Source organism: Dendrobates tinctorius, unplaced genomic scaffold (assembly GCF_039654945.1).
Source record: "Dendrobates tinctorius isolate UK_male_01 unplaced genomic scaffold, ASM3965494v1 ptg000116l, whole genome shotgun sequence".
NCBI classification, from domain to species: domain Eukaryota; kingdom Metazoa; phylum Chordata; class Amphibia; order Anura; family Dendrobatidae; genus Dendrobates; species Dendrobates tinctorius.
In genome coordinates this window covers 23,366,635-23,383,166 of record NW_027361784.1, presented here as the reverse complement: position 1 = coordinate 23,383,166, position 16,532 = coordinate 23,366,635, and the positions used below count along the sequence as shown (strand labels likewise).

Here is a 16,532-nt window from a genome sequence, read left to right as displayed (position 1 = left end):
CGACGTTAACCCGTGCCGCTCGTCGCTCAAAGTTTGAAAAAATCCAAATTGAGGTATTTTAAGATTTAGGTATTTTGCATAGTCTGTTAGACTATAAAGAATGTGACAACAACATTGCAGAAATAGCCCTGACCAAATTTTCGAACCATTTGTGGTATTTGAATGCAGAGTTGGTGGGATTATCGTTTTTTGATCCCACCATTACAGACAATGAAAAGTTGTTAATGGCTAATAAATTGCTCAGTAGCACAGATGAACCATCAGAGCACGCTAACCTACATGAGTTGATAATTTTACATAGTTATCTAATCTATTCTAGAGCTTTTGTTAAAGTAGTTTTTGAAACGTCAGAATATAATGCTCGGCATTTGCTTACAACTTGCAGGACATATTGCTTTTGTTCTTCATCTTTTGTCAGAAGGTCGTTAAAGTCGGTTACTTCCTACCTCTTTTAATTTTTCTTTCCTAACTTTTGGATTTACAACCCTAGCGTGCTCTGATGGTTCATCTGTGCTACTGAGCAATTTATTAGCCATTAACAACTTTTCATTGTCTGTAATGGTGGGATCAAAAAACGATAATCCCACCAACTCTGCATTCAAATACCACAAATGGTTCGAAAATTTGGTCAGGGCTATTTCTGCAATGTTGTTGTCACATTCTTTATAGTCTAACAGACTATGCAAAATACCTAAATCTTAAAATACCTCAATTTGGATTTTTTCAAACTTTGAGCGACGAGCGGCACGGGTTAACGTCGTTTGATCGAGCTCAAATTTTGGCTATCTCAATATCTGGAAAGGGGAATCGTTTTGTGGGGTCCAGACGGACAAAATTCCAACATCGATTTTTTTGCTGTCACCCTAATGGACACGACCGAAACGTTTACAGGAACAAGGATAGACTATACTATACTAACAGGACTGACAATACGGGAATGAGTATAACAGACTAGGCATGATGGACCTGGCAACATACAGTTGGTTAATGGCTGAGAGACAACTTGCAGGTGAACATTCATTAACTATATACCTCCAAGCTGGAAGCTGGGGGCATTTACCATGCTCGCGATACCCCTTTAACAACAGGGGAGCGCGCACACACAATGTAGGCACGCCACTGAGACACAGTGCAGCATGCACAGCAGGAAGTGACAGGAAGCAGGAGCACGCCGGGGGACAAGGTAGAGGGCCGGGGCAGTGGTTAGGCTGGCATCCCAGCATGGAGGAAGAATGCAGTGATACACCTTCTCACTATTGGGTATATTTAAATGGCTTTTTAAAAAAATGTCCAATCCCTTTAAATGTGTTTGGTTTTTGATTCACATGTTGAATATTAATCTATAATCATGGTTCCTTCAAAATAGCAGTGATTTTGACATCATAATGCTATCTGTAAAGCTCTGCGAATTGTGATAGTGCTATTTGAACAAGTAATATAAAGACATACATTTTGACTGCTAGATTAATGCTCATGCTGTGCTATTCTTCCATCTTTAATGGAGGTTATTAACACAATATTTTTGAGAAGACTCTGCTCATTCTGTCCTAAATTTCAGATAGAATAAAACACCTGCAATTCAATGGTATGGTATCAAAATGATTCACAAATATTCCAATAATACCACCGGTGCTTTGTGAAAAGGTGTGAAACCCACACAAACAAGGAAACCAAAAGGAGATACCCCGTATAGTGAACAAGAAAAAAATAATAATAGGACAAATTGCAATTTAAATAAAAGGCCATATGTACATTATTTAAAAAAACCCTGTTCATTTCATTAAGATGTCGACTAAAATGACATTAATGTTCTTGGGACAAAAAATAATCTCAATCCGAAACGCGCATCGGGGCGTGCTTCACATTTGGACCCTGAAGGTATAGGCCTCTTCTTTACTCCCCCTTTTATCTTCATTTATTTCTGCACTTGCACTATAGGTACAATATGTGCTGTGTTATTCCTCTTCTCCCTTGATTATTTTTTGTCACAATTTTGTATATTGAGCACTATATGTGCTGTTCTCGATCTCGTACTACAATTTGCGCTCTCACACTTTGTCTATTCACTCCTGGGTGTATTTACCCCCGTTTGATTTTTGTGACATATATTTACCATATTCAAATCATTCTCTGCACACTTCTTTTGGTAAATTTTCCCCTCATTTTTGTTTTTTTCTTTTCTTTTTTCTTTTTTTTCTTTTTTTGTCCCAAGTACATTAATGGCATTTTGGCCCAAACATCATAATGAAATGAAGAGGGTTTTTTATCATGACATATGGCCTTGTTACTGTTTTATATAATGTTGTTCATACGATCATAATTTTTTAAACCATAACTTCCCTTTGTTTTGGTCCACCGCTTGTATTATTTTATGTATATTTAACCATATAGATTTTCTTTGTGTATATATGGATTCTAACCTTATATATACTCCGAATACGGGCACATGTTCTGGTATGCTACTACCGTTTTGCCATTTTCTGATTAAATAAAGTCATTTTATTTAAATTGAAAATTTGTCCTATTATTATTTTTTTCTTGTCCACTATACGGGGTATCTCCTTTTGGTTTCATTTTGTCCTAGTCTATATAGCAAAAGAAAAAAAGAATTTTCAACTTTGTGTGCGCTGGATAACGATGGACCGTATGTTTATTATGTGTACTGTAAAAACAAATATTTTTAATAACATATGCTCCCAAAGAATGCTGATGTAAACAATATATACTTTTCTGATGATACATTTCCTTTAAGATCCCCAAACTGACATAAAATTGAGCTCGGGTTCTTGTATTTGCTGCTGGAATTCTTTTTGCCAGATGTTGTTCTAAGTTTTTGCTATATCTTAATTCCAGGGAGACGATGAAGCAGCTTTACGCCCATAACATCCATAGTCTTCCAAGCTTCCAGTGTTGGTTAACCTACTTTTGTCTTCCCAGAAGGATCAGATATCATTTGAAGTTTTTTGAGACGCCACTAGATTGGTTGTTCTGCATTGTTATGGGATCTGTGGGTCAGCGTTATGGGGAAATGCATTATCCTGGATGTATACTGCTGTGTACAGAGGAATGGCGTGTTCCTTTCCCGCGGCTCGATTACAGAATCGATTTGTAAGTATAGGGTTGCCACAGTGATCAATAACCCCCCCCCAATATTATCTCCATATTCTGTGTAAGACCCCAATTCATATATATATATATATATATATATATATGTAAGTAGTGTTTTGGGGGTCTCTGTTTGTCCCTTTATTTTAGAAAAAAAAATGCTTGTCAGAACACATTGGTACTATGACACTACATCATGTAATATATCTAAAATAAAAAAATAGAATAAGTTTACAAATAGTCTTTATTAAGCATTCCCTATCATTTAGAGTATGAAACTCCTGTGTCGACCTATGTATCTCCATGGTAATAGATAATAAACACTCTGTAGTCCAATTCTGCAGCCATAGTCCTTTTCCTTCTCTCCCCCACATTCATCCCAGTCAGTAAGAAGTCAGGAACAGATAGAAGAGTATGAGTGTCAGACCTGACTACTCAGGGATTGTTTGTAGTCTGTTACTATGGACACACATCATAGTTCTGCAGTCTGCATTTGGAGCTGGTTGGAATGCTACTTACTTGGGTGCGTCGGGAGGCAAAAGAGGAAGCGTATCCATTTAAAAGTCCATGCTGGTTTATTGCTGCTGCATTAACCAGCCTTAAGAAAAGGAAAAAATAAACATCCGTCCGTGCAAACAAAACAAAGTAAACAGTTATTTGGCAAAGTCTTGTGAAAGCCAGTCCTGGTCTTTGAGGCTGGTAGCATCCTGTATACCGGCTCAGTCTGGATATAACACGCAGAAGAGAGCCTTCTTCCTCCACACACAGATCATGTAACAAGCTACAGACTCCATCTTAACAGGTTAACCACACCCAGAGGTGGGGTATGTAGGCAGCCAGACTCGCCCGTCTCTCAGGCTGCCTGTAAAACTTGGCCCACATGCACCAAGCAAGCCTCTTAGTGCAATGTGTGCACTGGAGCCAAACTCCAGGATTACATCACAGATGACAACCACCTCTGTGATACAAACCTCCCATCAAGTATGTGTCCGGCAGCTGCCTTACAAGCTGTAAAAAGCTAAGACTTTTTGAAAGACTTTTTCAATTTAGATCTGTAGCTTCCCTGAGGGTTCAGTCGCCACAAAGGTACTGCACCTCCTCCTAAGGTGTGGTACCCCACCATCCAGGTAAGGTGGAGATACCTGACCACGCTCCAACACCTTCATCTCACACAACATAGTAGTGTAGCAAAGCACCCTTTGGTGGCTCCCTGCTTGGAACAAGGAAGCGTGCTGGGAGGCGGGTGGAGTTTAGTTTGCACTCAAAGAGCGGGAAGAGTGTAGGATTTGGGTAGTTAGTCACAGGAGTCTGATGAGGTCAGTCTGTGAAAGAAGATCTCCTGAGTGGGATGGATGAAGGAAGTGCTGCAGCAGTCTCCAGTGACCTGGGTCTGCTGGTACAGGAAAGAGATATTCAGAAAGCCTAATTCTCCAGAAGAAAGAAAGATTAGAACGGAACGTAAGGAGAAGAAGAGAACTAAGGACTAAGGTTAGAGCAGAACCCTTCCCAGTTCTAAGCGCATGGCCGGGGTCCGGTCCCCGAGGTTGTATGGATACTAATGGTCCTGCAGCAGACACCGGAGGAATAGTAGTTGTCACCAGTTTATTCCCAAACAAGACTTTGGGGCACAACAGCAACGTGAGTGAGCCGGGACTAGGTAGTAAGGAGTCCCCGAAGCAGGCTACCGCTGCCTGCCATACAAGTAGAGTTCATAGGAACATCTGACAGGAGGAACTCCAGTGTAACTCAGTACTGTGAGTACTTCACTCAAGGCGCTAAGAGGGAGACGTTCAGAAAAGGCACATATGTTGGCGGAGTGTTGGAACGGAGGACTTCATCTTGCCTGGAAGTTGGCTGATCTCCTGACCCGGAGGACATGGTGCAGATGCAGGCTCCTGTACCACAACAGACTGTGAGTAAAGTTTTGGAACTACACGCCCTGGTGTCCTCCACTTATTCCTGCGTCAACCTGCCCGGCACTGCTACATCCCCTGCGCCTGACACTACACCATCTACGGGTCACTTCACCTACTCTGCCCTGGGACTACAGCCCTGCCTGTGGAGGGCTATAACATCATTGATGCACCACACCATCTGTCCCAGAGGATCTGTCTGCAGCGCCAGCTTAACATCTTCATTGCCGAACACCACAGGTGGTGTCACGACTCATTCATTCATAAACTTTGATCATCATAAGCACACTGAACATTCCCCTTTTACAATGGGCGCCCAAGGCCACGGGCCGGGTCCCAGCTGCCGTGACATCTCCCATTGAAGCTCATCGGGCCCGGTACCGAGTACCCCACAGCCCTGGGAGGGCGACCCAGATCCACCTACGCAATATAACAAAAAAGGAAATAGCCTTACTTTTCTATCTTTTATAGCTGTCTTCTAAAAGCATCTGTCAACTCAGCCACATTATTTCTTGGGTTTCTTTATACAGGATCAGTTGTATTTTTATACTTATATTACCATTTTTTACAGTTTAATATATTACATTAAAAAAAGAACTGAAATTCTGAATTTTTTGGTGGATTCTTAGGGGGATTTGTTTTTTTTTCTAATGCATTCACTGTGTGGTTAAAATCACCTGTTAACTTTATTGTGTTTTGTTGTGTTTTACCACTACTACTACTACTACTACTACTACTGGAGTTCTGATGTATTGTGAGGCAAGCTGTGTCTTTATTGATTCCATTTTGGGTTACGCATAGATTTTTAATTTTCAATTTTTTGGTGGAAGTGAGGAAACAAAAAAAGGAAGCCTGTTTTTTTGAACATTTTCCAAGCTTATCTCCCCCTTAAGGGTTTTGTATGATTACTTTTACAATACACTGCCATTATTGCTTAAAGACTCAAAGAGTTTATTATTTTACTATGAATTAAAAAAGTAACAGGCAGGTAGTTGCTAACTGGTTAGCAGCTACCTGCTTGTTCTATCTGGCGCCAGCTCAGAATAGTCACTGACCACTCCTGCAGGGGATTCAGCTGCTCCACATCAACAGAGCAGCTCTTCTTCTTCTGGGCTGCTCTCTCAGTGGGCTGATTGCCAGCTGGCTTCCCGCAGTTAGGCAGCAGGGAGCCGGCTGTCAATCAGCATGTGCCGCTGAATCATCAGCAGGAGAGGTCCATGACCAATCTGTGCTGGCAGAGATCGGCGGCAGGCAGAACAGGCAGGTAGTGAGCAACTACCTGCTTATAAATTCTTGGATAACCCCCTTTAACCCCTTCCTGACATGAGACGTACTATCCCGTCCACGGTACCCGGGCCCGTATGACCGGGGACGGGATAGTACGTCTACCGCGATCAGCGGCGCCCACGTGGTGAGCGCCGCTGATCGCGGCCGGGTGTCAGCTGATTATCACAGCTGACACCCGGCACAATGTGTCAGGGGCGGTCACGGACCACCCCCGACACGTTAACCCCTTGCACACCGCGATCAAACGCGATCGCGGTGTACCGGGAGTTAAAGGGAAGCATCGGCAGGGAGGGGGCTCCCTCCGTGCTTCCCTGAGCCCCCCACGGCAGCGCAATGTGCAGCGCTGCTGCGGGGGGCTCCTATCCTCCAGGTCCCCGAATCCAAGATGGCGACGGGGGCCTTCGGGGGCCTGGGGAAGCTGGCTTCCTCAGTGCCTGCAAAGCGCAGGCATGAGGAAGCCTTGTGCACTGCCTGTGACAGATTGCTGATCTGTCACAGTGATCTGTGATGTGACAGATCAGCGATCTGTCACAGGACAGTGATGTCCCACCTGGGACTATGTAATAAAGTAAAAAAAAATTAAAAAAAAAGTGTAAAAATAAATTTAAAAAAATCGCCAAATAAATTAGTAAAAAAAAAAAAAATATTCCCCAATAAATTCATTTTTTTAAAATAATAATAAAAAAAAACAATAAAAGTACACATATTAGGTATCGCCGCGTCCGTAACGACCTGCCCTATAAAACTGTCCCATTAGTTAACCCCTTTAGCGAACCCCTTAAAAAATAAAAATAAAAAACGAAGCAAAAAATAATGATTTATTATCATACCGCCAAACAAAAAGTGCAATAACGCGCGATCAAAAAGACGCATATAAATATCCATGGTACCGCTGAAAACGTCATCTTGTCCCGCAAAAAACAAGCTGCCACACAGCATCATCAGCGAAAAAATAAAAAAGTTATAACTCGCAGAATAAAGCGATGCAAAAATAATTATTTTTTATATAAAATAGTTTTCATTGCATAAAACCGACAAAAACATAAAAAAACGACATAAATGAGGTATCGCTGTAACCGTACTGACCCGAAGAATAAAACCGCTTTATCAATTTTACCGCACGTGGAACAGTGTAAACGCACCCCCCCCAAAAGAAATTCATGAAACGCTGGTTTTTGTTCATTCTGCGTCCCAAAAATCGGAATAAAAAGCGATCAAAAAATTTCACGTGCCCAAAAATGGTACCAATAAAAACGTCAACTCGTCCCGCAAAAAATAAGACCTCACATGACTCGGTGGGTCAAAATACGGAAAAATTATAGCTCTCAATATGTGGTGATGCAAAAACTATTTTTACAATAAAAAGCGTCTTTTAGCGTGCGACAGCCGCCAAACATAAAAACCGCCATAAATAGTAAATCAAACCCCCCGTTATCACCCCTTTAGTTAGGGAAAAATAATAAAATAAAAAAAATGTATTTATTTCCATTTTTCCATTAGGGTTAGGGCTAGGGTTAGGGCTAGGGGTGTGTTGGGGTAGGGTTAGGTTAGGGTTAGGGTTAGGGCTAGGGTTAGGGTTAGGGCTAGGGCTAGGGTTAGGGCTAGGGTTAGGGCTAGGGTTAGGGCTAGGGTTAGGGGCGTGTTGGGGTTCGGGTTGGAGTTAGAATTGGGGGTTTCCACTATTTGGGCACATCAGGGGCTCTCCAAATGCAACATGGCGTCTGATCTCAATTCCAGCCAATTCTGAGTTGAAAAAGTCAAATGGTGCTCCTTCCCTTCCAAGCTCTGCTATGCGCCCAAACAGTGTTTTACCCCCTCATGTAGGGTATCAGCCTACTCAGGACAAATTGCAAAACAATTTTTGGGGTCCAATTTCTCCTGTTACCCTTAGGAAAATAAAAAATTGGGGGCAAAAATATCATTTTTGTGGAAAAAAATGATTTTTTTATTTTCACGTCCGAGTGTTATAAACTTCTGTGAAGCACTTGGGGGTTCAAAGTGCTCACCACACATCTAGATAAGTTCCGTGGGGGGTCTAGTGTCCAAAATGGGGTCACTTGTGGGGAGTTTCAATAGTTTAGGTACATCAGGGGCTCTCCAAACGCACATGACACCCGCAGACCATTCCATCAAAGTCTGCATTCCAAAACGTCACTGCTTCCCTTCCGAGCCCCGACGTGTGTCCATACAGTAGTTTTCTCCCACATATGGGGTGTCAGCGTACTCAGGACAAATTGGACAACAACTTTTGGGGTCCAATTTCTCCTGGTACCCTTGGGAAAATAAAAAAAATGGTGACTAAAAGATCATGTTTGTGGAAAAAATACGAATTTTTTATTTTCACGCCCGGGCGTTGTAAACTTCTGTGAAGCACTGGGGGGGTCAAAGTGCTCACCACACATCTAGATAAGTTCCTTGGGGGGTCTAGTTTACAAAATGGTGTCATTTGTGGGGGGTTTCCACTGTTTAGGTACATTAGGGGCTCTCCAAAGGCAACATGACACCCGCAGACCATTCCATCAAAGTCTGCATTCCAAAACGTCACTACTTCCCTTCCGAGCCCCGACGTGTGCCCATACAGTAGTTTTCTCCCACATATGGGGTATCAGCATACTCAGGACAAATTGGACAACAACTTTTGGGGTCCAATTTCTCCTGGTACCCTTGGGAAAATAAAAAAATGGTGACTAAAAGATCATGTTTGTGGAAAAAATACGAATTTTTTATTTTCACGCCCGGGCGTTGTAAACTTCTGTGAAGCACTGGGGGGGTCAAAGTGCTCACCACACATCTAGATAAGTTCCTTAGGGGGTCTAGTTTCCAAAATGGTGTCATTTGTGGGGGGTTCCACTGTTTTGGTACATCAGGAGTTTTCCAAACGCGACATGGTGTCCGATCTCAATTCCAGCCAAAAACGTCAAATGGCGCTGCTTCCCTTCCGAGCTCTGCCATGCCCCCAAATAGTGGTTTACCCCCACATGTGGGGTATCAGCGTACTCAGGACAAATTGCACAATAACTTTTAGGGTCCTGTTACCCTTGGAAAAATAAGAATTGAGGGTGAAAAGATCATTTTTGTGGAAAAAATATGATTTTTTAATTGTATGGCTTTATGTTATAAACTTCTGTGAAGCCCATGGGGGTTCAAAGTTCTCACCACACATCTAGATAAGTTCCTTAGGGTGTCTAGTTTCCAAAATGGTGTCATTTGTGGGGGGTTTCCACTGTTTTGGTACATCAGGGGTTTTCCAAACGCGACATGGTGTCCGATCTCAATTCCAGCCAAAAACGTCAAATGGCGCTGCTTCCCTTCCGAGCTCTGCCATGCGCCCAAATAGTGGTTTACCCCCACATGTGGGGTATCAGCGTACTCAGGACAAATTGCACAATAACTTTTAGGGTCCTGTTACCCTTGGAAAAATAAGAATTGAGGGTGAAAAGATCATTTTTGTTGAAAAAATATGATTTTTTAATTGTATGGCTTTATGTTATAAACTTCTGTGAAGCCCATGGGGGTTCAAAGTTCTCACCACACATCTAGATAAGTTCCTTAGGGGGTCTAGTTTCCAAAATGGTGTCATTTGTGGGGGGTTTCCACTGTTTTGGTACATCAGGGGTTTTCCAAACGCGACATGGTGTCCGATCTCAATTCCAGCCAAAAACGTCAAATGGCGCTGCTCCCCTTCCGAGCTCTGCCATGCGCCCAAATAGTGGTTTACCCCCACATGTGGGGTATCAGCGTACTCAGGACAAATTGCACAATAACTTTTAGGGTCCTGTTACCCTTGGGAAAATAAAAATTGGGGTGAAAAGATCATTTTTGTGGAAAAAATATGATTTTTTAATTGTACCGCTGTACGTTATAAACTTCTGTAAAGCCCTTGTGGGTTCAAAGTTCTCACCACATATCTAGATAAGTTCCTTGGGGGGTCTAGTTTCCAAAATGGGGTCACTTGTAGGGGGTTTCCACTGTTTAGGTACATCAGGGACTCTCCAAACATGACATGGCGTTCAATCTGAATTCCAGCCAATTTTGCATTGAAAAAGTCAAACGGCGCTCCTTTCATTCTGAGCTCTGCCATGCGCCGAAACAGTCGTTCCCCCCCACATATCAGGTATCTGCGTACTCAGGACAAATTGCACAATAACTTTTGCAGTTCAATTTCTCCTGTTACCCTTGGTAAAATAAAAAAAATTGAACCTGAAGTATTTTTTTTATGAAAAAAAGTTAGATGTTCATTTTTTTTTAAATATTCAAAAAAATTCCTGTGACGCACCTAAAGGGTTAATAAACTTCTTGAATGTGGTTTTGAGCACCTTAAGGGGTGCAGTTTTTAGAATGGTGTCACTTTTGTGTATTTTCTATCATATAGACCCCTCAAAGTGGCTTCAAATGTGATGTGGTCCTAAAAATAAAATGGTGTTGTAAAAATGAGAAATCGCTGGTCAACTTTTAACCCTTATAACTTCCTAACAAAAAAAAATTTTGGTTCCAAAATTGTGCTGATGTAAAGTAAACATGTGGGAAATGTTAGTTATCAAGTTTTTTGTGTGCCGTATCTCTGTGATTTAAGGGCATAAAAATTCAAAGTTGGAAAATTGCGAAATTTTCAAAATTTTCGCCAAATTTCCGTTTTTCTCACAAATAAACGCAAGTTATTTGAATGAAATTTTACCACTAACATGAAGTACAATATGTCACGAGAAAACAATGTCAGAATCACCGGGATCCATGGAAGCGTTCGAGAGTTATGACCTCATAAAGGTACAGTGGTCAGAATTGTAAAAATTGGCCCGGTCATGAACGTGCAAACCACCCTTGGGGGTGAAGGGGTTAATGGGACTACAAAGATGGCTGACCTGGGGAATTCAACTCACTGGCACCTTGTAGAACTAAGGGGAAAACGTCTGGCTATATATCTCTATTGGCTTCCACTGTATATGGAGTTATTTTGGGTACGGATCCCGTTCTATACAAACCCTTCCTGACTTGCACCATACATATATACCTTGAAATTCTGGAAGGGGGCTCCACTAAATGCTAAGCAAAAACTGGGAAAAAAAATCAGAATAATCTTAATACGAAAACTTCTTGTGACTTAAGGGCTTATAAGAAAGCAGTGACCTGTTGGCCAATTTTGGAACTTGTAATATGGGTGCATAGTAGGGGCAGTATAACCGTAATCACTTACATAGAACTATCTAAATTCATTTAAGAAAATCCTTGTGGGGTCCGTTTGTTGAAGCCATAATACTAATACGTTGTTGTGCTACAGCCGTCTGAATTTGGCCTAACATCTTGACCTGACAGAAAACACTTGTCTTTGTTTAGGGCTCATTTTGTCGGATTACAAGGATTGAAGACATCTGTCCCATAAAACAACAATTTCACTTTATAGAGTATCAGAACTGAGTCATCTCATTCAGCTGGATTTATTTTACATAAAAAATCTCAAGTGTAAAAATATTTCAGATTTGACTATCATAAAAAAAAGAAAAATGTTAAACCAACTAAACATAAAATGACTGATATGTCACACCCCAGAGCAATAAATATAGAGGGAGCACATAGGATAAAACCTTTACATAGAAGCTGAGCGTTCAGTATGGATGATATTGGCTCAGTTTGTCTCCATATTGTTATTGCAGAACAAAAATTATTAAAATTATTGTATTTTTGGCCTGTAGGACGCATCCTAATTTACGACGCAGTTCATGTTTAGAAAGCAGAAAATAGAAAAAAAAACATTTTTACTGCTAATTAAAACTCTCCCAGAGGTATAAAGAAGTGGAGTGCAAGACACATACAGTGGGGCAAAAAAGTATTTAGTCAGTCAGCAATAGTGCAAGTTCCACCACTTAAAAAGATGAGAGGCGTCTGTAATTTACATCATAGGTAGACCTCAACTATGGGAGACAAACTGAGAAAAAAAAATCCAGAAAATCACATTGTCTGGTTTTTTTTCATTTTATTTGCATATTATGGTGGAAAATAAGTATTTGGTCAGAAACAAAATTTCATCTCAATACTTTGTGATATATCCTTTGTTGGCAATGACAGAGGTCAAACGTTTTCTGTAAGTCTTCACAAGGTTGCCACACACTGTTGTTGGTCTGTTGGCCCATTCCTCCATGCAGATCTCCTCTAGAGCAGTGATGTTTTTGGCTTTTCGCTTGGCAACACGGACTTTCAACTCCCTCCAAAGGTTTTCTATAGGGTTGAGATCTGGAGACTGGATAGGCCACTCCAGGACCTTGAAATGCTTCTTACGAAGCCACTCCTTCGTTGCCCTGGCGGTGTGCTTTGGATCATTGTCATGTTGAAAGACCCAGCAACATTTCATCTTCAATGCCCTTGCTGATGGAAGGAGGTTTTCACTCAAAATCTCACGATACATGGCCCCATTCATTCTTTCATGTACCCGGATCAGTCGTCCTGGCCCCTTTGCAGAGAAACAGCCCCAAAGCATGATGTTTCCACCACCATGCTTTACAGTAGGTATGGTGTTTGATGGATGCAACTCAGTATTCTTTTTCCTCCAAACACGACAAGTTGTGTTTCTACCAAACAGTTCCAGTTTGGTTTCATCAGACCAAAGGACATTCTCCCAAAACTCCTCTGGATCATCCAAATGCTCTCTAGCAAACTTCAGACGGGCCCGGACATGTACAGGCTTAAGCAGTGGGACACGTCTGGCACTGCAGGATCTGAGTCCATGGTGGCATAGTGTGTTACTTATGGTAGGCCTTGTTACATTGGTCCCAGCTCTCTGCAGTTCATTCACTAGGTCCCCCCGCGTGGTTCTGGGATTTTTGCTCACCGTTCTTGTGATCATTCTGACCCCACGGGGTGGGATTTTGCGTGGAGCACCAGATCGAGGGAGATTATCAGTGGTCTTGTATGTCTTCCATTTTCTAATTATTGTTCCCACAGTTGATTTCTTCACTCCAAGCTGGTTGGCTATTGCAGATTCAGTCTTCCCAGCCTGGTGCAGGGCTACAATTTTGTTTCTGGTGTCCTTTGACAGCTCTTTGGTCTTCACCATAGTGGAGTTTGGAGTCAGACTGTTTGAGGGTGTGCACAGGTGTCTTTTTATACTGATAACAAGTTTAAACAGGTGCCATTACTACAGGTAATGAGTGGAGGAAAGAGGAGACTCTTAAAGAAGAAGTTACAGGTCTGTGAGAGCCAGAAATCTTGATTGCTTGTTTCTGACCAAATACTTATTTTCCACCATAATATGCAAATAAAATGAAAAAAAAAACAGACAATGTGATTTTCTGGATTTTTTTTTTCTCAGTTTGTCTCCCATAGTTGAGGTCTACCTATGATGTAAATTACAGACGCCTCACATCTTTTTAAGTGGTGGAACTTGCACTATTGCTGACTGACTAAATACTTTTTTGCCCCACTGTATACATAATACTGCTGCAAGCAGAGTACATGCACACTCAGTTCTGCTGTACATAGCCACAGCTCTGCTATATAAATACACAGCAGCTCTGCTACCTCAACACACAGCTCAGCTTAGCTACATCAACACACAGCTCTGCTGTATACACACAGCTCAGCTTAATCAACACACAGCTCTCCTACACATATTTTGTATACAGCTGTGCTATGAACACACATCTCTGCTATGTACACGCACAGCTCTTTACATACATACAGCTCTTTTACATACACGTGAATGAATTGCTATGCTAAATACACCCACAGTTCTGTTATATACACACACAGTTCTTCTACATGCATGCAAAGCTTGGCTACATACAAGCAAAGCTTTGCCACATGCAGACATAGCTCTGCTACATAAACACACAGCTCTGCTACATATACACACAGCTCTGCTACATATGATTGTTCAATCAATCATATAAAAATAAATCTAAAGTCATTATTCTTTGTATCACAGTGTAAAGAGGTCCTATCGCTTGCTCAAAAAATTGGGTTAAATATGGTGTAAAAATCCCCAAACTCCCCCAATTTTGCCATTCTTTTCAGTTTTGAGCTGCGTGACTCCATTGCAGAGATATTAACATTTACTGATTTAGGAGCTCAGTATGTGAAATCTCTGCTTGTTGACCAACTAGTCATCACTTCAGAGTTTTCTCTGGGTTTGTATGCTTTCACCACTCAATCTTACATCATACTTTACATTATCCTTACAATGCTCATAAAAAATCCTCACAAAAAACTAACTTAAACAACAGGTCATCTTCTAATGAAACAATCCCTTTAAGCTTGGTCCTATAAACCAGGCCTTGGTCACCACAATTCTCCACCAAAGTTTAGCTGCCAAAGTGATTTTTTGTTTTCACCAGTTCACAAAGGCTAGTCTCGGCCCCTGTGTGCCTTGTGATAATGGCAGTTATGGAGCTGCATAAAATTGTTCACATAGGCTCCTAGTTTCTCTCTCTAATGACTTTCTGGTGTAGCTGAGCTAGAAACATCCCAAGATAAGAAATTGAAGTCATTCAGATATAAAAAAAAATGATGTTACTCTGTTGAGCGTTGCTTATGCTATATGTGTCTACATGAAATGTATGACATTTCTACCACAAGACAATGGAGTCCTTGAACGGAATTCATTGATAAGCATGCTTGGACACATGTCTTTCTTAGGACTCATTTACACGTCCGTGTTGCACGCACATGTTGTAGCCATTTTTTTTAACGGATGCAACATATACCCATTATTATCTTTGGTGCTTTTCAGTGGGGAAAATAAGTATTTGATCCACTGCCGATTTTGCAAGTTTTCTCACCTACCCAGAATGGAGAGGTCTGTAATTTCTATCGTAGGTACACTTCACCTGTGAGAGACAGAATCTAAAAATAAAAACCAGAAAATCACATTGTTTGATTTTTACATAATTAATTTGCATTCTATTGCATGAAATAAGTGTTTGATCACCAACCAACCAGCAACCATTCTATGTCACTGCAGACTTGTACCGATGCAATTTGCATACTTTTGTCCACTTTCCAGCTAGACTTGTCCTATCTCCCTCCATACACTTGGAAGTCTAGTCGGAATGTGGCCAGAAGTATACAAAACGCACTGATATTGGAGAATCCGGAACATCGCACTCAGCACAATGTGAGGATTCACAAGTCTGCTGTAAAATAGTGTGTCTGCAGACTTGCAGCCTTAGGCCCGACAACTTTTTTAAGACTGAGGTACAAAATATCATTCTTAATAAATCGGGCCCATAGACTTTTCTATTGCTATATAGACCTTGAAAGATTCATTGTCGAATCTTTCTGAAACAGCTCTCCAAAAATTAACATAAAAAATGTGTGCAAAATCGCAGGCCCCGCACAAAGGGAAAAAAAAAAACCCGTGGATGCTCACACGTCTCTTTGTTTCTTGTTTCCTAATTTCGCTCTTGCTCGGCAAATTCTGCATTGTTTGCATCCGGAGAATGTGCTCACATCTGTCTTGCTTCAGTTTAAGTAAAGCCTCCAGCGTCCTCTGGCATCATCTGAAAACGTTATTGTTCGAGCTAAAATGTCACATATTACTGCGGCACAGAATGGTAAGAACGACGTCCTTCAAAATTAACCAGCTCAGTAAATGATTAGTGTCTGTGTCAGGGATAACTCTGCCGAAGAATGTGAGAATCCAGCGAGTATACAATACCAGGCTTGTCTGCGTGGGGAGCTAAATGGGTCTGTGAGATTTTTGGCAAACTTTTCCCACACCTCGCCAATTCCACACAGCTATTTAGTCGAGGGCATTGACACGTTTTTCTCGAAGACAAGTGGGGTTATGGGCCAATTAAGGGGCTCTACCTAATTAGAATACAATTATTTCACAAGTGGTGCCTGGACCTATTCCAGTTGGACGATGATTTTAAAAGATTCATTTTCATAATCGGTTGTTTAATACTCTATGGAAAATATATTAAATGTTGATTTATATTTAGCTAACCTATGCCACTTCTGCAGCAATATGCTGAGTAAGCATCCGTAGAAAATGTATCGGGCAAGAAAGAAAACTGAAGATTTATGCTATGGCAGCCTAGTTTTTCTCAAAAGACAAAATCTGCATATTTTTCAGTTTTATCATTTGGCCTATAGTTTCAGGCTCGGACTGGCCCATAGGGTAACAGGGTAATCTCCTGGTGGGCCCTTGCGCACGCCGGGGCCCCCAATCCCATTGTACGGGCAGTACTTGGCATAATTCACTCTGTACAGAAAACAAGCAGCATCATTCAATAA

The 16,532-nt window shown here is 41.4% G+C and overlaps 1 long non-coding RNA gene across 1 annotated transcript in view; it reads right to left on the bottom strand.

The window, feature by feature from the left end:
- Positions 1-15,919, bottom strand: part of LOC141101383 (uncharacterized) — a 34,091-nt gene extending 18,172 nt beyond the window's left edge. Inside the window, exons 1-2 of the long non-coding RNA XR_012234959.1 lie at positions 15,664-15,919; positions 15,078-15,121 (exon numbers count right to left, since the gene is read on the bottom strand). This is a non-coding gene — a long non-coding RNA (uncharacterized lncRNA). The remainder of the gene's footprint in view (positions 1-15,077; positions 15,122-15,663) is intronic.
- Between the last annotated feature and the right edge of the window lie 613 nt (positions 15,920-16,532).